Source organism: Balaenoptera physalus, assembly GCF_965194825.1.
Source record: "Balaenoptera physalus genome assembly, chromosome: 1".
Taxonomy (NCBI): Eukaryota; Metazoa; Chordata; class Mammalia; order Artiodactyla; family Balaenopteridae; genus Balaenoptera; species Balaenoptera physalus.
In genome coordinates this window covers 18,402,616-18,428,395 of record NC_138882.1, presented here as the reverse complement: position 1 = coordinate 18,428,395, position 25,780 = coordinate 18,402,616, and the positions used below count along the sequence as shown (strand labels likewise).

Sequence of the window (25,780 nt, the reverse complement as noted above, 5' to 3'; positions counted from 1 at the left end):
CTTCACTCATGCTCTTCACCCATGCAGATTACCTTGCCATGAAGGTTTTTCTCTTTGCTCCTCACACAGCCAGTTCCTTCCTACCCTTCAAATCACTATTTAAATATCGCTTCTTCAGAGGGGTTTTCTTTGTTAACAATATCTAAGGAAAGTGTCTACCCTTCAATATCCTTTATTGCAGTATTTTGCTTTTTTCCATGTTAGCAATTACCAGAATTTTTAATTTCATATTCAGGTAGCAGATACAAACCTCAGGTCACAAGTTCAAAAGTGCAAGAATCATAGCTGTATTTTCCATAAATGGATGCAATTTCCTTCTCTATTCTATTTCAAGACCCCATTCCATTTGTATATTGGTTATGATATAGGTTCCAGATGCTATAACAAAGAACCAAAAAACAGTGATTAACATAGCTTTGTTAAACTTAGTGGGTCTTGTATATTACAATTTTATTTCTCTCCCCTTTTATAGTCTGGGGATAAGCAGTCCAAGACCGATAAGGCAGTTTTGAAATGTCAGGGATCCAAGCTCTTTTTCTGTCACTCTGCCTTCCTCATGATGAGTCTTCTACACCTGGGTACATGATACATGATGAAATGTAATTTGGTGTGGTAGGTAAAGGCAGTGCATAGTTGAGGACAAAACTAGGGGGAAAGTAGCTCTGGGGTGCCAATTCCTATGGCCAGTGTATGCTCTTATATCAACAAGGTCTTTAAAGATTTCTAAAGGAGGTGAGATTTAGAAGGAGACAGACATTTTGGTAAAAAATGTAGAAAAGGATGAAGAAAAGGAGAGGTTAAGTAAATATAATGACAGTGATCAAAAATCCATACTTTGTTTTTCTCCCTCCCAGTTTGGATATATGGTAAAAAAAAAACTAAAAATGCTATAGTAATAAGTACATGTAATATATTAAGAAACTATATTAATATAGTAATAGGTAATAAGTATAGAACAGTAAAAAGTACCTAATTACAACAGAAACGAAATTAGATGTGATTAAAAATACATGAAATTATTACCAAGTCCAAGTTCATACTGCTGGCTGCACGACAAGCCAATAAATTGAGACAAGTTGTTGGGACAAGGAATAGAAACTTTATTTGAAAAGCCAGCAGACCAAGAAGATGGTGGACTAGTGTCCCAAAGAACTTCCCTGTATTAGAATTCAGCCTTCTTTTATATTAAAAAGGGAGGGAGTAAAGTCAAACATTTCCTGGTTCCGATCAGCCTCCAGAGGGGATGCGTTCATTTTTTCCTTCCTGCAGTCATTCACAGGTGGGCCTGGTCAGGATGTTTCCTGTGAGCTAAACAAAGGTCTTTTAGTTTAAGACTCCTTACCTGGGAGGAAGGGTTCCCAGAGATGGGTCATTATGTATAATTTAAGCTTATAGGCAACATCACTTTAGTGATCAACTTGTAATAAAATACAAAGGTTCTTCCCTATTACAAAATGATGAAAAATCAGGAATATACATGGAATACGGAAAGAAACATTTTACAGAAGGAATGATTCTGAGCAACAAAGAATAACTTATCCTGGAAAAAGGACTGGACTTAAGAAATCAACAATTTTTCTCTGCCAAAGACAGACAAAGATTGTGGCTGAAAGTCAGGTTTTAAGTATCTGGCTAGAAGATTAGCATCAAAGTCACAGACCTAATATTAATTGAAGAAAAGGCTTGGAGTTTGTTTGAGAATTTGAAGTCTTTGTTGAAAGTGCTGTGGTGGAAACTTTCATCACAAAAGTTACATAAATTCAAGGAGGGTGAATTTGAATCCACACAATTGGCAAGATACCACATCTCTCAAGTTTTGTTTTTGTTTTGTTTTCTGTGCTGTATTATCTCTACTTAGCCACAAAGAGCTCTCCATCCCTATCACTTAAAGATCACTTCAACCACTGCTCTGTTTGGCCACCATTCTCTTTCTCTCTACAGCAATGGTGAAGTGGACACATTTCCCTTGGTTAAGAGAAATCCATGGTTTGTTGTGTTTGCCAAGAACAAAAATGTTGGAAATCCAGATTAGCAGAGCTGTTACCATTGACATTTTTCACATCAACCACATCCGAAGGGCCAGGATATCTCTCTGTTGGTGATCACATCAGTTCTTCCCAGGTCAGTACCGCCAGTTGCCAAACCCAGGTTACCAATGTCAAACTTGATGAAATATATATATATATATATCACAAAGTCAAAGCCATCGTGTGCTAAGGTAACAGATGTGATATGCCAACTTAGATTCAACAGAACAGTTTTAATGTTCACATTAAATTAATGTGGTAAATTTGAATTTTTATTGCGTTTTAGTGTTTAAAATAGACTTTTAAAGTTTAATTTGGCTTTATTATGATAAAAATGTATAAATGTGAAAGAGTCTATACTTAGTTTATACTTAGAACGATATGATCCACATGTGGGTATTCCCAGACTTTCTCCTGTCTCCAACCCCAAGAAGAAAAACTATTTGCTCACTTAACTTACTTCTTTTCCCTACTGTCCCCCACGCTCCAGAGGAGGGTCTGCTTTTGAGCAGATAAATGGAAAAGACAATACCATGGTGGTGAAGCCTAGCGGACTTGGCCCATCAATCATAATGAACTACTGCATGCAGAATTCAGTTATTTTATCTCCTGTCAGGGCATACTTAAGTCTGTTCCTTAAGAAAATTTTGAGGGGGAGACGTTCTCTCAGCCTGGGGGCACTGGTGGATAGACAAAGAGCAAGCCCACTGGTCAGTTTGTCCAGCATCCAATACCCTGGGGCTGCTACCTGCTTCAGGTGCCCCTTGGGACCACAAACTATGGCTCTATAGGGGCAAAATGAATGTGAGAAGTTTTATAGCTTTGGAGAATTCATCAGAGGGGAAATAATCTACCTAGTGATTTCGAAAATAGACAAAAGGTCTATTTTAGAGAAAGTTACACAGTGGACAATATGTCAGCATGGAGGAAAGAAGTATAGTGGGTTTAAAAGCTTTCAAGTGTTGATATTTCATACGGAAGAGCTTAAAGCCATCTTATTCTGTTTGGACTTAAGGATAAGAGGAGCCTCTGTTGTTGGACAGAAAGGCTTCTTTAGTTTGATATGACTGGAGCATCAGGCATGTATGATGAGAGCCCAGGGAGGAGGCTAAGAGTTAGTGAGGAAGCCAGGTCAGGAGGGACCAATATTCAATCCTGAGTAGCCATACAGTTTTTGCTAAACCTCAGTGTGACAGTTTGTGTGAATGGAATATCCAGTAAGTATCTTTCACTCAATATTTATTTATAATCTTTTGAGTTTCCTTTTTAAGTTTCCTCCATTATTCCCATGCTTTATGCTCGTTTTTTTTTTTTTCTAAAAAATAAAGCTAAATTTTGTCAGAGGAAGGATTTCATTTTCTTGCCAATAGAAAGAAAAATCTTGAACCTTCTAGTACAATTTCATTAATAGTGAACTATAGAATAATATGTTAATTTTTGTCTAGTTTTTTTTTAATGTACAAAGACCAAATTGCTAATTAAAAGTTCTTAAGCATGCAAAATTTAAATACCAAGATTATTAGTTTATTGACAGAATAAACCTTGTAGTAATTTTCAAATCTCAGAGTCATTTATTACCTTCTACCACAAAGAGCTAAATATAGAATTTCCTTACTCTTACAGGAAAAATGGATAAATGATTCAGACCACACATGAAGAATAGTTTTGCTGTGGTTTCTAGGTATATTCCCACATTTAATGATAAAAACAGAAAGCAATTTAAGAACATTTTCCATGTGTATTCAAAGTGGAAGACACCGCGTCCTCTATACAAAAGAGCCAACAGTTACTAATTCTGAAATGGGCAGTTAATTCATATCTGTGTGTACAAAAGCTCATGGGTGTCCAGGAACACAAACACACACTCAGTGAGCCTACCAGAAATTTTACATTGTTTTTATTTGTGCAATTTTTCAAATGCAGTATATTCCCATAGGAAGAACTGCTTTCCCCATGGTTTCTGCATACACATTGGATCAAGGCAGCCATTTGATTCCTCTCAAAGGACACACACACACACACACACACACACACACACACAATGACCAAACAACACAGGTGCATAAAATCATGTGAATTCTCCAGCACTGTTTGGCACATAAGAAAAAACTCTGAAGTAGTTATTACATCAGCATTTTCCCAATACTGCAAATGCAATTCACCAAGTGGGACGTATCTAGGAAGGACTGGATGTGTCTGGAGAGAGGCAGGCAGTTGTTTCTTATGAGTTGTTATCAGTTCTCTCTCTGTTCTGAAAAATGAAGATTATTTCTCAGGCCCATTAGATGTACATATCTTGACTATGAATTCAGTTGCTATTTCCAAAACAATTCGTGTTTTTGAGGGGGGACAAGAATTTCAATTTCCTCACCCTCTTTTCCATTTCACCCCACTCCACTATTATGACCACTAGTAAATGAAGCCAGACAGTGAAGATATTTTGAAAGTGTTCCATCTTTGACAAGGTAAAATAAAATATTACATGATTATGTATCACAAATGAGATTTTGATTGTGGCCACACAACTCAAAATGGTTCTGTTTTCGCTCTTAGTCTCTTATTTGTATTGCTCTCCAAGGCACAAATAAGAGAGTGAAAAGAACAAACAGCTTTCCAGGAGGATTTTTCTAAGAATTTCAACCAAAGATCCAAAAGATAATAGCAGAAATCAGATTCAAAAGAAACAAAAAAGAGAGAGATCGTAGAATGTTCTGGAAAAACAATTGAAGACTGTGGTCATCTACAGGCTACACCAAAGATTGGGTAGGAAGCTGAGAAGTAGCCCACATTGTGCAAGGGAGCAAATAAACGTTTTGTAAACAGGTGCCATTCATTGGGAATTTTAGGAAGCTCTAGGATTGATTGAAATGGTTTAGGCATTAGATCACTTTTCCATGAAATGATTCTAGCAGCTTTCAAGATGTGAGAGATGATATATTATTTTTGTATAGAAGCGAACTCTGATTTATTAAGGAGAGTATAGGTTAGGAAAGTGACCACCCATGCTTTCTTTTTTATCTTCTTTTCCAGATGTATTTTGTGTTCGTATTCTGTTGCTCTAATGAACTGGAGTATAATTTTGCAAATTTTTTCCCCCATGATAACATACAATGTTTATATAAACCCTAAAGCACCTTTTAGACCTTAAATGACAAATTTGCATCAAAATCTAGTTAGGAAGGAATAATCATTGTTAGTAAATAATAATTCATTAAATTCATCTAAGAGAGTGTTTTGTTTTTGATGGGTCTTCCCTGCTTATTAGTGTAGAAAACTTTTAAAAATTTTATTGAAGTGTAGTTGATTTACAGTGTTGTGTTAATTTCTTCTGTACAGTGAAGTGACTCTTATAGATATATACATTCTTTTTCATATTCTTTTCCATTATGGTTTATCACAGGATATTGAATATAGTTCCCTGTGCTACTATAGAAAATTTTAATTTTCATTCTATAAGGCAGAAAGTTAAACAGTCATAAACACATTAAATAAGTTCAAATAAGGCCAAGATGGAACTGAAGTTTGGTCAGTTTAATTTTTGGCTACTCTTCAATTTAGTTTAAACCACAGTTATCACTGATCCGTTCAGTTGCATAACTCATTCTACTGAAGAATGTTCGTCTCTCCCATGCCACACAAGTAGAGCTGGCTGGACTTTCCCAGAAATGGGGATACTAAGGAGAGTAACGTGGGCAGGGTCAAGATCTAGGATAAAACACTTCTACCATGAAATATGCCACAGGAACAAAGGTGGAAACCTTCTGATCTGTTCCACAGAATTATTCTTCTTAAAATGTAATTAGCATATGATTTTATTGACTGTGTACTTGAGATTAAAACTGCAGATACATATTATCCTATATGAAAAAGAAGTGCTTCTTATTTTGGTCAACTTGATAATGTACCCCTAATGTTCTAGAAAAACTCTTTGGAATTCTGGTGCCTGGAAATGAGAAAAATACCTAAGCTCTAAATTTCACATATACTTAGAACATTCAGGGTAGAAGAGATCAGTTTCATTTTAAACTCTTTCTCAATTTAGTTGACAGCACTGGGGTATCATTTGACTTGCATGTTCTCTGCATATATTGGGCAGTTACTGGGCTAAATGAGGTGAAGAAGGAGTTCATGGTAAAATATCCCTGCCCTTGAGCAGTGTATAAACATGTGTATTCTTAGAAGCTTTGTTAACATAGGACAATGTGCTGGTACATTTGTAACTCACTCAAATATTCTAGCAAACAAGATGTCACAAAGTTATATAGTATTCTCATGGCACAAAAATGTAGACATTTATGATGTGTTGTTTTATGTTTTCAGTGGGTTGTTCCATAATAATTGCTGTGTGTGGGTAGCTGTGGTGAATTAGCATTGAACAAAGGGTAAGACATTTTCCTCTTCCTGCCATCCCGATAAGCTAACTCCACCTTGCTACCCAGGCTGGTCTGCAAGGTTTATTCTCACAAGACTTTTCCCTTGACAAATTCACACTTGTTGTCTTTGATTTTAAGCTCCAAAAATCACCTGAAACATATTGTTTCACTTCTGTATCCCACCCAAGTGCCTGTCACATAGTAAACTCCCAATAAATAGTCACAGAAAGGAGAGAGGAGGAGAAAAGGATGAAAGGAAGAGAGGGAGGGAGGGTTCTATGTTCTGTGTACATTGTGGTCACACGGAATACTGTGTGTAGCTCAAATAGTCATAGATCTCTCCCTGTGTTGTTGGTTGACATGTCCTGTTCTTAAGGTGACTAGAACAAACAACCTGTAACTAGGGAGCCAGTCACCATTTCAAAGATCAGATTCCAACAAATATCTACCTGTCCGATTTGCTGTTGCATGCTCCATAAAATTTGGTGTTCAGAGCATTTGAACTTTACTACCTCAGGACACTTTTTTTTTTTTTTTTTTAAAGGGGAGTTTTTTTTTTGTTTTTTTTTTTTAAGATTGATTGATTGATTGATTGCTATGTTGGGTCTTCGTTTCTGTGCTAGGGCTTTCTCTAGTTGCGGCAAGCGGGGGCCACTCTTCATCATGGTGCGCGGGCCTCTCACTATTGAGGCCACTTTTTAATAATTTTTCTTTAAAAGGAGCACATCTTTTTTGACTACTGAACGCTAGGTAACTGCTTAATTTCAGTGTTCAGGGTGGTTTCATGCTTAGATCCTAGATTCATTGAGAATGATGCTTATGTCTTGTTTCTGTGACATAGATGTATGCCCGTAAAGGCAGTCCCACCAACTGGAAGGAAATAAGGAAAAGAATCTAGTTATGAAAAAATTAGGTGATTGAGGAGGAGAGGGAATCTAAGACATGAGCATCTCACTCTCTACTCTCTTCCTGCACCTACTGTGGGTCTGTTTGCAGGGGACCTGCCCATCTTATTCCTACCACAGGAAGCCCACATACACATGGGGCAGCTGACAAGGTGAGTAGAGTACTCAGGGCTCTGTGAGTTATGCACTACATAAGTGTGGGCCCTCTACTCACTGTGGAAGTTTTTTGTTTTTTGTTTTAATTTTTATTAGAGTATAGTTGATTTACAATGTTGTGTTGGTTTCAAGTGTACAGCAAAGTGAATCGGTTATACATATACATATATCCACTCTTTTTTAGATTCTTTTCCTATATAGGCCATTACAGAGTATTGAGTGGAGTTCCCTAAAAAACTAAAAATAGAGCTACCGTATGATCCAGCAATCCCACTCCTGGACATATATCTGCAGAAAACTATAATTTGAAAAGATACATGCATCCCAATGTTCATTGCAGCACTATTTACAATAGCCAAGACATGGAAGCAACCTAAATGTCCATCAACAGAGGAATGGATAAAGAAGATGTGGTACATATATACCATGGAATATTACTCAGTGATAAAAAGAATGGAATAATGCTATTTGCAGCAACATGGATGGACCTAGAGATTGTCATAGTGAGTGAAGTAAGTCAGACAGAGAAAGACTGTGGAAGTTTTGATTGGCTCAGGCTCCATTCGTAATGTTGCCGGGGAAGATCAGCTGGCTGTCCACTGAGTGGTCTCTTAGGCCAGCACTTCCGGGAGTGAATTCTCATTTGCTAGGCAACTGGTCCTCAAACTTTTAATATCAGAAAAGTTATCTTGCTACTATTTCATAGTTTATTGGACTCAGGAGATATGGACAAATGCTCACACAACTTCCAAGACAATCTTTAAAATATTACCAATTATTAAATACAGCAAGTATTGTGACTATCACATGGACCCAAGGACCAAGATATATGCTGTGACATGATGGCACATTCTGTCCCTAAAGTCAAAACACATATAAAGCCAAATTTGTAATCAGAATTGTGCTTAATTAACATGGGATCAGAAAATAGCAAATTAGCTATATGATTCAAGGGACTAATACCTTCCAACTAATAATATTAGATATATCTGTTTCCACAGTGTTACATATATAGTTGGATGGAGGAATGAATAGACAGATAAACAGATAAACACATACACATAGATAGATATAGATACACACATTCATATGTATTATAATATACACATAAGTAAATATTATATATACACATACATTCACATGTGGATAGATAGGTATAGATGTAGATACAGACATAGATATAGATGATCTAGATATAGATAATAGAGATGTAGAGATAGATATATCTCCATAGGATCAGAACATGGAATCGAATCTATGGGCCAAATAACTTGCCTTCATTTGGGTAGAGGTTGGAAAAGTACTAGCAGTCAGTAGCACACTTAAACTTGGGAAAGAGGAGGGCTGACTTTTGCCCTGAGCCCTCAATTTAAAAGGCCCCATTCTGAACTTCTTATCCATATTCCTTAGGCTTGGAGTCTGTGAGGCCATCTGGAGTTCATGCCCACCCCACCTTCGAGACAGTGCTCCAGGTATTAAAAACTCCAGAATTTCCTGCTTAATTGTCCCTGAGCCTACTTCCAGGTCTCGCAAGGGCCTCTTGCCTAGGTCTGTCCTCCTGAGGGTGGTCTCTGCCACTGCTACACACACCACTAGATCCCAAAGAAGTCAAGGGGTGAACAGAGCTTAGAGATGTGGACTGAGACATGCACATGGGTGTGCATGAGGCCTCTTTTGGTGCAATTGGAGCAAATTTGGAAATAGAAGGGGCCGGGGTGGTGGTCCTGTCATAGGTTCAGGACTGGGAAGGTGAAGCTAGATCTCCCTGCCCTGCCAAGTTGCAGCTTGGAGTCCTAGGGGTACCAGAATTCTAAATTCAAACCTATCCTGGAGGTCCTTATGAAGATGTATTTTGTCAAGATAGAAGGTAGAAAATATTTAATCTAATAACGTGTTAACCTGATTTATCTTGCCCAGGGTCCTGCAGATGCCATCCTGTTTTTGAACTCTAACCGCCTTTTCCTTCCTTTCTAACCATTTTTCTCAGATATATTAATATCTAATTTTTTTCTTAGATATATGAATATCTAACTTTTCTTGTCTATTTTATTCACTGCTGCATCTCCAGTGTCTAGAACAGTGTCTGGCACATGATAGATGCTCAGTAAATATTGATTAAATTAATGAATAAATGCTAATATAATAAATCCAGTTTAAGTCTAAATGTAATTATATCATGTCAGGGAGACTTAGTTATTATGATTGAATTATAGTTCAACTTGTATGGTGGAAAGTTATTCATGACATTAGCATTTTACAAACAGATGTAAGATGTTAGGTGTCATATTAATCTTTTCCCAGGTTAATTTGAAATTGTCTTTTCTTCTTTTTTTCCTTTCCTTTTCTTTTCTTTTCTTTTTTTTTTTTTTAGAAGAGGGAGATTTTTTTCCCTTAAGTTTGATAAGTTTGAAGGAGAGCTTATGAGAAGTGAGGTGAAAACTGAGGGTAGGAGAGAAATTCCTCATCTCCCCCAAATGAAGTAAATTATGCCTTAAAAGATCAGAGTCAGGGACATTCTGGATGCTTCTGCCAGCAGCTTCCTGTGTAAAATGTCAGGTAAGCAAGAAAAAAGAAAAAAAAGGCTCTTCTGAAGGAGCAGTGCCTCATTGGACAATGTGAATGATTAGTAGAGTATAACCAGATCTTGGAAGTAGAGACAGAGATATACATGAGAAATTGAGAAACAATATTTGTATCAGTTACCTAAGGCCAGTTAGATAACAGGGAGATTATCTGAACAAAATAACATCTTTAAATGGACAGAATAATATTTATCTCCCTTTCTGTTATAAGCCATTGTCTGTCTCCTTTATTTTTTTATTTTTTTTTTAACATCTTTATTGGAGTATAATTGCTTTACAATGGTGTGTTAGTTTCTGCTTTGTAACAAAGTGAATCAGCTATACGTATACATATATCCCCATATCTCTTCCCTCTTGCGTCTTCCTCCCACCCTCCCTATCCCACCCATCTAGGTGGTCACAAAGCACGGAACTGATCTCCCTATGCTATGCGGCTGCTTCCCACTAGCTATCTATTTTACATTTGGTAGTGTATATATGTCCATGCCACTCTCTCACTTCGTCCCAGCTTACCCTTCCCCCGCCCCGTGTCCTCAAGTCCATTCTCTATGTCTGTGTCTTTATTCCTGTCTGTCTCCTTTAAATGTTACTTGGCATTGGCATAGGAAAGAGTCTAGTAGATGAAGAAGAGCCACAGAGTTATGGTCTTGTGTAACTTCTTACCAGTCCCTTTAAATATTTCTTATGTGACGTGGTGTTTCAACTCACCCTAGACTTTGTCAGTGGGTACATTATAAATCTCCTTTTACCCATTAAGATATTAAACGTGCTCTAGATCAATCTGACTAATTATAAATAGTACATGACAATCTTATCTGTAGCATGGAAGCAAGATTATATTTGTTCTTTAATTAAATTTGGTCAAAGAGCTAGGGTCAGACATCCACTCAAATATGAAAAATCATTCAAGAATCAAAGCTGTCAAAATATCGAATGACTGTGAGATTCATCCATCCTTTCTGTTGTGTGAAACAATAGTTCATTCATTCTTATTCAACTGTGAGAATATATTATAATTTATGTATCCATTCTACTATAAATGGACATTTGATATTTTCAACTTAAGGCTATTATAAATAGGATGCCCTGGATATTCTTAAGCATGTCTTTTAGTGCACATATGTACACATTTAGATTTGGTATATGCTTAGGAAGGAGTACAATTTCTGGGTCATAGGGTGAGTTTATGTTTATTTTTACTAGATAATACCAAACAATATTCCAAAATATTTGTAGCAATATTCACTCCCACAAAAACTATATGAGGATAAAAGAAGCCAGGCACAATAGAGTACATACTGTATGACTTCATTTTATATAAAATTCAAAACCAGGCAAAACTAACTGATGTTGACAGATAGTGAATAGTCGTTACCTCCAGGAATGAAGTGAAGGGGAAAGAAACTGAAGGGAGTTACTTGGACGCTATTAATGATCTATTTCTTGGGAATTAAAATGGAGAGTTCATTACAACTGCATCAAAAGGAATAAAATACTTAGGGATAAATTTAGCCAAGGAGGTGAAAGACCTGTACACTAAAGACTGTAAGACATTGATGAAAGAAATTGAAGAGACAAGACCTGTACACTAAAGACTGTAAGACATTGATGAAAGAAATTGAAGAGACAAATAAGTGGAAAAATATTTCATGCTCATGAATTAGAAGAATTAATATTGTTAAAATGTCCATACCTCCCAAAACAATCTACAGGTTCAATGCAATCCCTTTCAAAATATCAATGGCATTTTTCACAGAAATTGAGAAATAATCCTAAAATTTATATGGAATCACAAAAGACCCCAAATAGCCAAAGCAATCTTGAGAAAGAACAAAGCTGGTAGCATCATGCTCTCTGATTTCAAACTCTACTACAAAGCTAGAGTAATCAAGCCAATTTTGTTTATGTTTTTTGGTATAAAAGCAGACACATAGATCAATGGATTAGAATAAAGAGCCCCAAAATCAACCCATGCATATATGGGCAATTAATTTATGACAAAGGAGGCAAGAATATACAACAGGGAAAGGACAGAATCTTCAATAAATGGTGCTGGGAAAACTGAACAGCCACATGCAAAAGAATGAAACTGGACCATTAATTTACACTATACACAAAAATCAACTCAAAATAGATTAAGGGCTTGGACATAAGACTTGAAGCCACTAAATTCCTATTTAGGCAGTAAGCTCCTTGACAGATGTGTTAATGATGATTTTTTTTTTTTTTTTTTGGATTTGACACCAAAAGCAAAGGCAACAAAAACAAAAATAAACAATTGGTACTACATCAAACTAAAAAGCCTCTGCAGAGCAAATGATACCATCAATAAAATGAAAAGGCAGCCTGTGGGATGGGAGAAAATATTTGCAAAACATATATCTTATAAGGGGTTAATATCGAAAATATATAAGGAACTCATACAACTCAATAACAAAAAACCCAACAATCTGAGTAAAAAATGGGAAGAGGAACTAAATATACATTTTTTCCAAAAGAAGATGTATACAGTTACCAACAGAAACATGAAAAGGTGCACAATATCACTGATCATCAAGGAAATAAAAATCAAAACCACAACGAAATATCACCTCACACCTGTTAGAATGGCTGTTATTAGAAAGACAAGAAAAAACAACTGTTGGCCGGGATGTGGAGAAAAGGAACCCTTGTGCACATTTGATGGGAAGGTAAATTGGTGCAGCCACTGTGGAAAACAGTATGGAGATTCCTCAAAAAAATAAAAAATTAGAACTACCATATGATCCAGCAATTCCACTTCTGCATATTTATCTTAAGGAAACAAAAACACTAATTCAAAAAGATATCTGCATCTTTTTGCAGCATTATTTACAATAACCAAGACGTGTAAACAACCTAAGCATCCATCAATGGATAAATGAAGAAAATGCATCATATATATAAATATAAATATAATGGAATATTCATTATAATGAATTATATTCATTATTGAAATATAATGATATATATGTATATATATAATATTCCACCATATTTATGATCCATCATGTATGTATGATAGAACATTATTCAGCCATTGAAAATAAGGAAATCCTGGCATGTGCAACAACATGGATGAAACTTGAGGGCATTATGCTGAGTGAAGTAAGTCAGATAGAGAAAGACAAATAGTGTATGATCTCACTTACATGTGGATTCTTAAAACAAAGCAAAACAAAACCGAAGTCATAGGTACAGAGAACAGATTAGTGGTTGCTGCAGGCAGGGAGTGGGTGGTGGGCAAAATGGGTGAAGAGGATCAAAATATACTTAAGCAACAAGGATTTAGTGTACAGCACAGGGAATTATATTCAATATCTTGTAATAACTTATAATGGAATATAATCAGAAGAAATAACTGAATCAGTGCTGTACACCTGAAACTAACACAATATTGTAAATCAACTCTACTTCAATAAAAATGTACAAACTTCCAGTTATAAAATAAATGTCATGGAGATGTAATGTACAACATGGTGACTATAGTTAATAACACTATATTGCATATTTTAAAGTTGCTAGGAGAGTAGATCTTAAAAGTTCTCATCACAAGAAAATAAAATTGTAACTATGTGTCGTGATGGATGTTAACTAGACTTTGTGGTGATCATTTCACAATATATACAAGTATTGAATCATATTGCACACCTGAAACTAATATAATATTATATGTCAATTATACCTCAATAATTTTTTAAAATAAATCAAGTAGACAGATGATCCTTAGGAACAAAAAAAAGTTCATATTTTGAACATTCATCAAGCTGTACACTTATGATTTGAGAAATTTTTGTATGTTTTTATAAACTCAGTAAAAGGTTAAAAATATATCTATTAAATAAGCTGCTTTGCTTATTTAAGGAATGAAGAAACTAATCCTCATTTTAAGCGTTGGTTAGACAAATAGTTGGTAGGAAATTTAAACATTTTACAGAAGATTGGATGAAGTGACTGGGTTATGTAATATTTTGACTCTTAGGTTATGTAATTTTCTGATGCTAGGCTAAAATTTCCAGTATCTTCAATCCTTCTTCAAATAACTTGGTTTCATGTCCATCCACCATCATGACCAATTTCTTCTGAAGGCAAATGGTTCTCCAAGAACAGATCCATCAGCTTTTTTGTTCTAATTGCCACATAGTATCCTCAGATTTTATGAAGTTTCATTGAAGTGTTTTGGTACTTCTGCTGTGGGTCTTTGTCAGACAGTGCCCAGTAGCAGAAAACTGGAGCCCATTCACCCTTTATGTTGCCCACTTCTCTCCCTCATTTTCCAAGCTGTGCCAACTGTTCAGTGTTTTTGGGCTGCTGTTGATATGTTGTTTGCTATTTCAGTCCTTTTGGTTCTGGGCATGTGAAGGGAATACTAACAGAAATACTAAAAAGAAAAAGAGGAGTGTAAAGGCAGGCAGAAAAAGAAAGTCTTTTCTTACAAAGGGAAGCTAGAAGTAATTTGATGGAGGAGGCCACAGCAGAGAATCCAAAGCATGGGATTCATGAGATAAAGTGACTCTCAAGTGAGAACAAAATGTGACAGAGGAAATTCAGTCCTCAAGAGGTCCTGGTAAACTATAAATATGGAGCACAACTAAATTTTAAAATCTTGCTTGGAAGTTACTAAGAAAAATTAAAATATAGACAGTCTATATCAAAAACAAACAAACCAAAAAAGAGTTTAGGAATCTTCCTGAAGATTTATTCACAGAAAAAAAGCAATTTACACCTTTATGTTCAGGTTGAGGTTTAAAAGATGCCATCCATTTCACTAGGTGCCACTGAATACCTGGAATACAGCTCCTACTTATACATATGGTTGACTATTCCTGTCTTGCCTTCTATGAGGCCTTCCTATATCCGTAGTTACTTATTTTTTGTGTGCCTTAAATGGATTTCTGTCACTTGGAACCAAAAGAATACTAGTACTCAAGTTGGCAAATGTTTAAAGAAAAACAGAACTTTGGAGAAAATACGGAACTAACTCGTGAGGGCTGGGAGCAGTGAGTATTTCCCCATTCTAGGATCAGAATGAAAAACAGTTAATTTTTGGTAACGATTACCTGATTTCTCTCTTGGGATCAGATAGTATGCCCTTTGAGGCTGAAAGTTTAAGAATTTTTGTGACAAATTATTAGATTATCAGAGTTACTGAATATTTCTCATGGCCTCCATAGACATATTTCAAGAGGGCAAGAAGTTCCTGTCCAAGGTTACTTTGCTGAAAAATAGAATTGGAAATAACAGGGTAAGTATATAACTTTGTTATAAGGAAGATCTTAAAGTGCTTAAGATCAGATCATCGTTGGTCTTTCTGAGCTGCAATATTAGTATAGTGTTTTTTTAATAGACTCTGCTTCTGATGCTAAAGATAACACAGGGTTACAGTTTAAAATATAAATACACAGAAAAAGAGGAGGTGAATCAGAGAACCCCAATTTCATAGTCTCTTGCTATCAAAGCACCTTCTGATAATTGCTATAATATATAGTTCTGGTTGGGAATTAACCTTGGCATTGGATCATTCTAGAACTGTGCTGTCCAATATGGTAGCCATTAGCCACATGTGGCCGTGTAAATTTAAATGAATTAAAATGAAATAAAATTTAAAAATTTAGTTCCTCATTGGCTCTAACCACTTATCGAGTGCTCAGTAGCTATACGTGCCTAGTGCCTACCATATTGGATAGCACAAAATAAGAACATTTCCATCATTGCAGGACATTTTATAGGATAGCTCTGATCTAAAATAAATTCATTTATGGGAAAAAATATCTAGCTGCCCCAAGTCAGCCTACTGTGTTTTATTTATGTTCCAAGGCTGATAACTTTAAGTAAATATTAGGAAACTGGACAGTGTCTTGAGTTTGTAGTTCAGTCTATATTAGACGATACGATTTCCTATATTGCTAATTAGTAAAGAGTGTCTACAATAGTGATATTGAGCAACAGCCACTTAAACTCTTAGGGTAACTGTATGATTAAAAAGATTCTTAGGGCTGAAAAAAGATGGCTGCACTTCTCAGCATCTTAGGCAATTCACAGTCACCAAAATGACCACCAAGAGAATTAAACAGCTAGGGGACAACCCGAGGATTCCACACTGCCTCTTTCATGGATGGTCCTGAAAACCACAGGGGAAATATTTCCAGGAGTCTGATCTTGGGGTCCATATTGACCATTTATGAGGCTTAGTTAACTGTTAAAGAAGTAAGTCACTCATCCAATGTCCATCTTGCTACCACCATCTATAAGTGTACAAGGTATGGTGTACTCCTCTCTCTAATTTTTCAAATGGGAATTTTCACTGCTGCCCTCTTCCCCTTCCCACCCCACACACCACTGTATACTGGGCTGTATTTGGGGAGGATGTTAAGTCCATATATTTTATGCATCTCAAGAGCCATATTTGGATCTGACTGAGCCATCTAGAGAAGGAATCCTGAGTTTCTGAACTTATAATGATCATATCACTTCTGGAACATTAAAAGGATGTAATCTCTAGTTGTCTTATTTTGAGTTGGGTTGAGTGGACTTGAGGTTCTGTGTGGAATAGGTGAATTAGGTCAAGCAAGGGCTCATTAGGAATTTTGTATGCAAAGGAGGAAATGCATGTGTTAGAGCAGGCATAACTTTTTAGTTGTGAATAATTCCAAATCTGGTAGAATATCTCTCCACAATCTGACATGCTATTGGTTTTTTACAGCATGACCACTCTTGGCTCCAGTAGACTGGCCAAACTGGCACTTATCCTAAGGCTTTTCCCAAACTCTACCCTGTAGCCAGAGCTGATCAGTCTAAAGATGAGCACCAGACCTAGGCATGATAAAATGAGGTAGAAAAGTCGAGAATGGGATCATGACAGTCTTTCAGAAAAAAAGAAAGTAAGATTAGGAAACCCAAGTCTAGTCATAACTCTGTCAGTTTATTCAGCCTAGAACAAGTCACTTTATTTCTCTGGACCTAAGTTTCTTCATGTGTAAAAAGAAGGGTTTGGTACCAAAATATCATTATATCCTAGTGTATCTTCTATGGAATGTTAATGACCATTATGCAAGGGAAAAATTGTGTTTGTCAGATCTGTGTTTACTGAAGCTTCTTTGCAATAAGACTTCTCAAAACATTTAATACATTAATGTGCTCTGTGAACCTTCTAGAAAGATCCAAATGTGCAATATTTCTTTAATTTCTTTAATATCAGATCATTTTCTTCCCAAGGAGCCTTTCACAAAGCAATGTTTCCATGGAACATATTCTGAGAAATGTAGAGTAAGTTCACTGAGACCCTTTGCTGCTCCAAGATCCCATGGATTTCAGGGTCCCAACTTATTTTTTTTAAAATTTTTATTGGAGTATACTTGATTTACAATGTTGTGTTAGTTTCAAGTGAACAGCAAAGTGAATCAGTTATACATATATCCACTCTTTTTTTTTTTAGGTTCTTTTCCCAACTTTCACTGGCTTATGGCACAGCCCACTGGGGAAGAGAGCATTTAATGTTGGGTCTACATAGTTTGAAATCAGCCCCTCACTTCAGTTAGAAATCTTGTGAGGCACCCAGATGTGTTGCTTGCATAGTGCCAAACAGGCAGCTTGACTGGATTTTTGTTCAGATCAGGCGAGCCTGTTGGCATGGAGTAGACAGAGTGTGCATTCCTGGCCGCCTTTTCCATTAGCCACGCAGCAGCTGCAGCCCATGGCTGAACTGTTCTTCGTCTTAACTGGGCATGTGTCCAGTAGCACTGAAGAATATAGACAGGGAAGAGAGGGGTGATAGATTCCCTTTTAGGATCTGAAGGACAGCAAGCTACTACCTATCCTAAACTAAAGGAATCCTAGAGAACTTACCCAAGGATTCCAACATTTGAAGATATTTGAAACGTCATCTCATCTGGCTACTCAGTGGATACCTTACTCCTTTTTTGTCACTGTATTGGATATTTTCATTAAGAAACACACTAACTACAAAGCAAACTAGTGTACCCATAGAGATCTAATAGGCAGAAAATGCTCCTTTATTGGGGGTTAAAATGTGACTCCCTACAGATTTCATCTGTTGATATAGTTCTACCTTCTAGGGTCATTCAGAATGAGCCTAAACCTGTCTGACATGACAGACCTGAAAATCAGAAGGTGGGTCACCTTGTAGTTCTGAAGATCAGATGAAATGCCAGTGAAACTGCTTTGAAACTGTTCAATGGCATGACAGGCAAATATAGAATATTATGCTGAGCATGTGTCATACCCTCCTTGTACTGTCTTCTCTCAAAGTTGGGGTACACAGTTTTTGCCTAGGTCACAGGATACCTGTATATACAGCTAAAAGAATATCTGTATAGCTAATTATGCAATATATGAAACATAGTGCTTTTGTTACCATATGAGTAAGTAAATATTATAATTGACATTGAGCAAGATAGAAATCCCCAAATATATATGCAGCAGCTGTAGTAAGATCATACACTGGCAGTGAATCATTGTCTGAAGGTGACGCATATAATAAACTGTGTAATGGTCAGTGGGTGAAGCACTCAGAGGAGGGGCCTAGCAGGGATCAAACAGTCTGGGGAACTGTTTGATCTGTTGCCAACTTGGTCACAGATATCGATTACAGAAAATTCTATGAGATATGCATATCATTAACTTAGTAACATAATATTTTGGTCTCTACAGTGTTTCTTTTGAGTGTATAAATGTAACTAACATGTGTTTCTGCCAACGAAAGAGATTTTTTTAGGTGAATCACTGTAAAACTTGGGGGGAGTAAAGAGCTTTCAAATATTTTAACTACAGAAACTAGACATGCATTAATCAATCCTTTTGAAGTTTTTCATGAATCACTTCATACCCTAATGGACTTGGGGAAAAAAAAAAAAACCTTGGAATGCCTATAGATAAATTGATGAGTTGCTCATTTGGCTAAAGCTTTTCTCAATACCCAAAATGTCAGCAAAATAGCAAATTAAGAGTTTCTGGAATCTTTGGTTTAATAGAGTTTGTTATTTCTTCTGTTAAGAGGAGAATTCTATATATTTTGACCGCGTCCCAAGGAAAACTTAGGCCAAATGATTCTCCTTCCCATATTAGCCATTTTAATAGATCATCTTTATAGATTTATGTGTTATCTCAGAAAAGGAGTTCTTTGTTATTACCTCAGCCAATTTGCTTCAAACTACCAATCCTTTGCTTGGACAGTTTTTCACTGAGACTTTTGTCAGAGGTAAATGATCAATCATTCTTTACACTTAGCAAATCACATACTTTCTAGTAAATACTTTGGAAACAAACATATTGAATCCTCTTTAGTCTTCTTAATTTTTTTTCTCAGAAATTGAATGTTATTTGGCTTGTTTGTTGGCATGGAACTGAAAACATCACTTAAAATTACCAAGAGTGATCTGAAAAATATATATGTAGAACAACTTATATGTAAAAGTTGAATAGGATAGACCTCCATTATTATCTGTAAAATTTTCCATCCAATGCAGGAGTATAAAGAATTTCTGACAGGTTAATATTCAACCAACCTTCCTTCCTCCCTCCTTCCTTCCCTCCTTTTCTCCCTCCCTCTCTTCTTTCCTTCCTTCCTTCCATTTGTCTGTTAAGTTTAGATAGATAGATAAATGATTGATAGGTAGATAGATAGATAGGTAGATTCTGACAGGAATCACAAATCTCTGGATCAGAAAACAGATTGTTTATTACCTACAGAGCATTTTAGCATCAGTTTTCCAGTCCCCCGTAGAGCAACACAACAAGGGCAGATGTTCTCTTGAACATTTATTAGGGTCGTACCATAGTAGAGGAGCCTGGAAATTATGAGACTCAAAGCTTATATAGGGTGGCTGGCACATGAACCCATCCTCCCTTCCAGAAAGAGAAAGTCCTTCACTCTGGAATATAAACAAATCCCTGAGGAGGGGAGGAGAAATTTCCTGGGTTTTTACTACCCTGGGTGTAAACAAATGACTCTGGGGTAGACAAGTCTTAAATCATATTCACTATACATTATCTTTCACATCCAAGACTTGTTTTTTATTCAATCCATCCTTTCACCAAGTTTACTAGTGTTCATTCTCAGATAGCCTGTACCATGCAGAAACGTGGAAATATTCATTCTAATGGTGAAGACAAAGTATAAACAAGATAAAATAAGTAAAGTATATTGTACATTAGAAAATGAAAAGTGCTAAGGGAAAAAACTAAAGCAGAGAAGAGAGACAAAAGTGTGAAAGTTGGGTGGGGCAAGTTAAAATTCTAGGGAGGATCAAAGATGTTTGAAAGCTGTCATTCTACTGTGTGCCTCAACTTCAAATTACCGATCCCTTTGAAATTAAAGGAAAGATTTTAGGAAGTTTTCTTTAATAATTTAGTTTGCTGTTGGTGTCGTTGTCTTTTTACCCAGAAATTCTCTTTACACCTCTCTAGTCTTTCTTTTCCTCTGTCTACACCAGCTGCCATTATAAGTGACAGTTGACGTGGGAAAATCTAAGGCCCCCATTTGATGGGAATTCTTAACAATTTTGCGAGAGGACACATATCAAGTTAGAAAAAAAGGCCTCACCCCCGAGCACTAAAAAGCAAGAATGTGTGAAAATTTGACAACCTGGAACTAAAATGAGGAAATCCCAGATGTTTCGAGGCTATTTGTGTTTGGCCACAACAACAGGAAAGTGATTGAGGAGCGTTTGCCATTTTTTTAATCCTAGGGTGGCTTCGCTCGCCACCATCCAGGGCCGAGTCATGTCTCTCTGCTCTCTTGCGCGTGCTCAGAGAATGCAAGCTTATTTTACCATTAACCTAAACACACCAAAATGAGTAGGACAGATAGACTTCAAGTAATATCAAACATTTTATTCCAATTCCAAAGTAAATTATTTTTGAGTTATTTCTTTCCCTGACACAAATAATTGTGACTTGATTAAATGCAGAGATTTCAAGTGACAACACTGGCTATTTTGACCTTTTTATTGGGAAATAGGAGATAATATGAAGACGACTCTTGATATTTCAGTGTAGTCACCTGTCAAAATTCTGAATGAAACTTCATCTCTCAGATCACATCTCTCTTCCCTTATGTAGCCTATACCGACCACCCCAGTTCACCCTGAAATCTCTATCTTTTCTTCCTCTGGCGCTTATTCATACATGTCTAGATTTGTTAAATGTTAATATTTTGCCTTATTCCTCTAATAGGTAAGATCCTTAAAGATAAATTTTTCTTAGGTATTTTCTTTTTTTTCATTCGTGTTTTTTCATGTATTCAGTTAAACTTGAATAAATGAATCCCTCACTTCACAAGGGTGCAGGACAGTCACAGGAACAAAGAGAACAGACTGACAATTAACAGACTGAAGCACAAGCCTTTGAAAGGGTTCCCATAAGCCTGCTTTACTTAACATGAAACAATTCCTCACTGGGAATGAACATTTTTTTCCCAGTTTTATTGAGATATAATTGACATACAGCACTGTGTAAGTTTAAAGTGCACAACATAATGACTTGTCTTAATACATCATGAAATGGTCTAGTGAACATCTGTCATCTCATATAGATGCAACATTATAGAAACATAAAAAAATTGTTTCCTTGTGATGAGAACCCTTAGGATTTACTCTCTCAATAACTTTCATTTATAACATATGGCAATGTGAATTATCTTTTTTGTGTTGTCCAGTACATCCCTAGTACTTATTTATCTTATAACTGGAAGTTTGTACTTTTTGACTGCCTTCGTTCAATTCCCCCTCCTCCCAACCCCCATCTCTGGTAACCACAAATCTGATCTCTTTTTTATGAGTTTGTTTATTTGTTTGTTTGTTTTTGAAGTATAGCTGACCTGCAACACTATGTTAGTTCCTGGCACACAACATAGTGATTTGATATTTCTATGGATTTCAAAATATCACCATGATCAATCTAGTTGCCATCTGTCACCATACAAAGATATTCATTTTCTGATGCATTTTCAGTATGCTTCGTTGTACCTAACACAAGTTTTGCTCAACAACTGCCTTCTGGTTGATGGATTAATTCTTCTTCTTACCTTGCTTGTGGCAGCACCCTTTCTGTTCAACATGGTAGCAGTGCAGTGTCACTGTGCATGGGTGGGAAATGACAGCAACAACTAGACCAACTGGAGTCCAGAAATCAGGGGCGGGGGTGAGGGTGAGAGGAAAAAAAGGAGGCTTTTAACCAAGCCTTCAGGTAACTCCATTTCCTGTGAAGAGAATCACAGATGGAGCAGAAAGGAACAGCTTTAGCCTCAATCAGAACAGTGTTGCTCTGATTCTTTTCTTTCTTTTTTCCTGACCATGAGCAGTTTAGGAAGAACTTCTGGCAGAGTTCTACTCTTCCAACCATCTGACACCCACAGAAAATTGTCATCCTAGTTGCAAAGGCAAGCCATGACTCAAATAAAGAATGACCCAAAGTAAATATGTACTGGGGCTTTGGGATGCATGCTTTGATTTTCTTTTTTGCAGATTTACCTACTCTCCCATCATATTTAACTTAAATTCTTATTTCTAAGGTGGAGTTTCAATGAAATGCTCTTCTCCAGGCCTGTTCTTAAGAGAAGCTATGTTAAATTGTTAGTTGAAATTACATCATATGTCTTCTACTGGATTCTGTTTTGTATTAGAGAGAAGAATTAGAAGATTCCATTGTAAAATTGAACATTTTGATCAGACTTTGATCAGACTTTTGGGGAGAATTAATTGGTTTGGGGTGAAGTATCAGTGCAATTCTCTGACTTGCCTTTTTCCCATTTGCCTTTTCTTCCACCTTTCCCAGACCTATAGGCCATCAACTGTTCCAATTGTCTCATTGGATCACCCTATTTTGATATTACTTCCTTCCCTATAAATTCCAGGCCCCATATGCACCCTCTAACCATACTCTCAGTGGGACTCGACAATCAACAGTTACTTCAACCTGTTTTTCCATAAACCTCTGCCAAATTTAACTGAAAATTCTCGATCTCGATTCAATCAAATCAATGCCACCAAATATATCAACTCGCAGTGCTGCTAAACCATCAGCAAGCACAACTCAATCCTTGAAAAGTTCTCTAGCTGTTCTTTTTCTTTCCATTGCTTCACTGTAACATTTCTAATCCTTCGTGCTCTTCTTGGAGAGAAGAGTTCCTATACCTGCTGCCTTGATAAGTGATATTATGTTCTTTTGTAGTCTGGGGCTTCAACCTTTACATCCATGACTTATACACTACAAGGTTATCTTTTCTCCTGTCCATGACAAGGTTTTCCTTTCTGAGTTCCTTCTCCCAAGTTTCAAAGGAAAATGGACCCTTGTCCTCGCTCAAGCCCTATCTTTCCATCTGTACACCTACTTCCTTCCCCATCCCTTTAAAACTGAGGACTGCCCTTGGTTATCTTTTCTTCTTTGTTTTCACTCCATCTTCTCTGCTTATCCTTTCCCCATCACTTATAAATATGCTCAAGTCTCTTCTATAAAATAGAAATTCCAAAATTTTGTGTCACCCTCAAGACACCTCAAGATTCACTGCCACTCAAACTTCAACTTACAAAAAGAACAGTCTATACTGTTTCCTCTTTAGTCTCCTCTATTCTTTTCAATTTAATTTTTTAAAAACATTTTATTTAAGTACACGGTTCTCAAGCATTGCCTTTGGCTTTTACAGTAACCACTTCCTGCTTGTCTTTACAGTATCACTGCTTATGTATTTATCCATAAATTATAATTATATTAGTTTAATTTTGTTCTCTCTATAAATGGAATGATGTGCTACATATATTGGGGGATCTGTTATCTTTTGCTCAATAAAAATTATGTTTAAAGATTTATCTTTTTGGGGTGAAGAACTAATGCTTTTTTTTTTTCTGTATGGTATCTTATACCTCTAAGCACACATTTCTATAGGGTATAGATCTAGAAGTGAAATTGCTAAAGCATGAGATATATAAATCTTCAAATTTACTAAAAAGTGACGACTGTTTCCCAATGGATTTGATCAATTTATGTTGTCCCAGCAGTGAAGGAGTTTACTGTTTGCTCCACATTCTTATCATTTGATGTTCTCAGATTTTCTTTTATTACTGTTTAGCCAATCTAATTTGGATTTACATTCTTCAGAAGACTCTGTTCCAGCTCTTTCCCTGTGTTTCATAGGTTTGCTTTATGTTGTTCATGTTTTGCTAATAGGTTTGCTATATTTCTTTGTATATTCCAGATATGACCCCTTTGTCAGTTGTATGTATTACATATATTATTTTCTGTGGCTCGCCGTTTCATTGTCTTTATGATATCCTTTGCTAAACACATTTTTCATATTGTTAATATCATAAATATATTAATTGTTTTCTTTATGGTCTGTAGCTTTTGTATCTTGTTGGGGATGTCATTTTCTGGCCACAGATCATGAAGATATCCCTCTGTATTATCTTGTAAAAGAATTCTTGTTTGTTTTTTATGTATAGCTCTATAATACCCTTACAGCTCCCTGTTGCGCACATGTGACACAGATTCCAACTTCTGCCATCCATGCAAATACCCGATTTTATCACTACCACTTCTTTAAAAGACTGTCATCTCCCTGACTGCAGTGTCAGCATTGATATATTTAAGCATCTGTATAGGTGTGTGTCACCTTCCTAGTTTTCCATCAGTGCCATTCAACCCTTCGTATATTCCTGTACCCCAATCCTACACTATTTTAATCACAATAGTTTTATAAATCTCACTATCTATAGAGCAAGACCTTTCCTCATCCACACTTATTTTTTTTAACTTTTTATTTTATATAGGAGTATAGTTGATTAACAATGTTGTGATAGTTTCAGGTGTACAGCAAAGTGATTCAGTTATGCATATACATGTATCTATTCTTTTCCCATTTAGGTTGTTATATAATATTGAGCTATATAATATTGTGCTATACAGGGGGTCCTTGTTGGTTATCTGTCTTAAATATAGCAGCATCCACACTTTCTTCTTGAGTATTTTTTGTTTATGCTTGGCTCTTTGCAGAAATCTGGTAGAATTATTCTTAGCTAGCTACTTGATACTTCAGATGTTAAAGTAAACCTTTCTCTTAAATTTATCTAAATAATGTTTTGGCAAATAGAAAATGATTGCTTTATGTTTGTTTGTTTGTTTGTTTATTTATTTATTTATTTATTTATTTATTTTTGGCTGTGTTGGGTCTTCATTTCTGTGCGAGGGCTTTCTCTAGTTGCAGCAAGTGGGGGCCACTCTTCATCGCGGTGCACGGGCCTCTCACTGTCGTGGCCTCTCTTGTTGCGGAGCACAAGCTCCAGACGCGCAGGCTCAGTAGTTGTGGCTCACGGGCCTAGTTGCTCCACGGCATGTGGGATCTTCCCAGACCAGGGCTCGAACCCATGTCCCCTGCATTGGCAGGCAGATTCTCAACCACGGCGCCACCAGGGAATCCCAAAATGATTGCTTTTTTATATATTGTTTCTATATCTAGCTAGCTTGTTAAATCTCTTAGTAATTACATAGAATATTTTGGATTTTTTATGTACATAATCATATCATCTGGGAGTAATAATAGATTTGTTTCTTCCCTTACAATCTTTTTTATTTTTTATTTCTTTTCCTAGCTTTACTAAGATGTGTAGGACTTTTAATTTAATAGAAGAGTCCTTACATAGGGCCTTATTGTTGTCCTTTAAATTTGAGTGTGGTTTGTTACACAGTAATAGATAACAAAAACATTT

The 25,780-nt window shown here is 36.3% G+C and overlaps 1 long non-coding RNA gene across 1 annotated transcript in view; it reads right to left on the bottom strand.

Moving 5' to 3' along the window:
* Positions 1-9,796: 9,796 nt before the first annotated feature.
* Positions 9,797-25,780, bottom strand: part of LOC309644683 — a 126,952-nt gene continuing 110,968 nt past the window's right edge. Inside the window, exons 2-3 of the long non-coding RNA XR_014254555.1 lie at positions 11,625-24,827; positions 9,797-11,572 (exon numbers count right to left, since the gene is read on the bottom strand). This is a non-coding gene — a long non-coding RNA (uncharacterized lncRNA). The remainder of the gene's footprint in view (positions 11,573-11,624; positions 24,828-25,780) is intronic.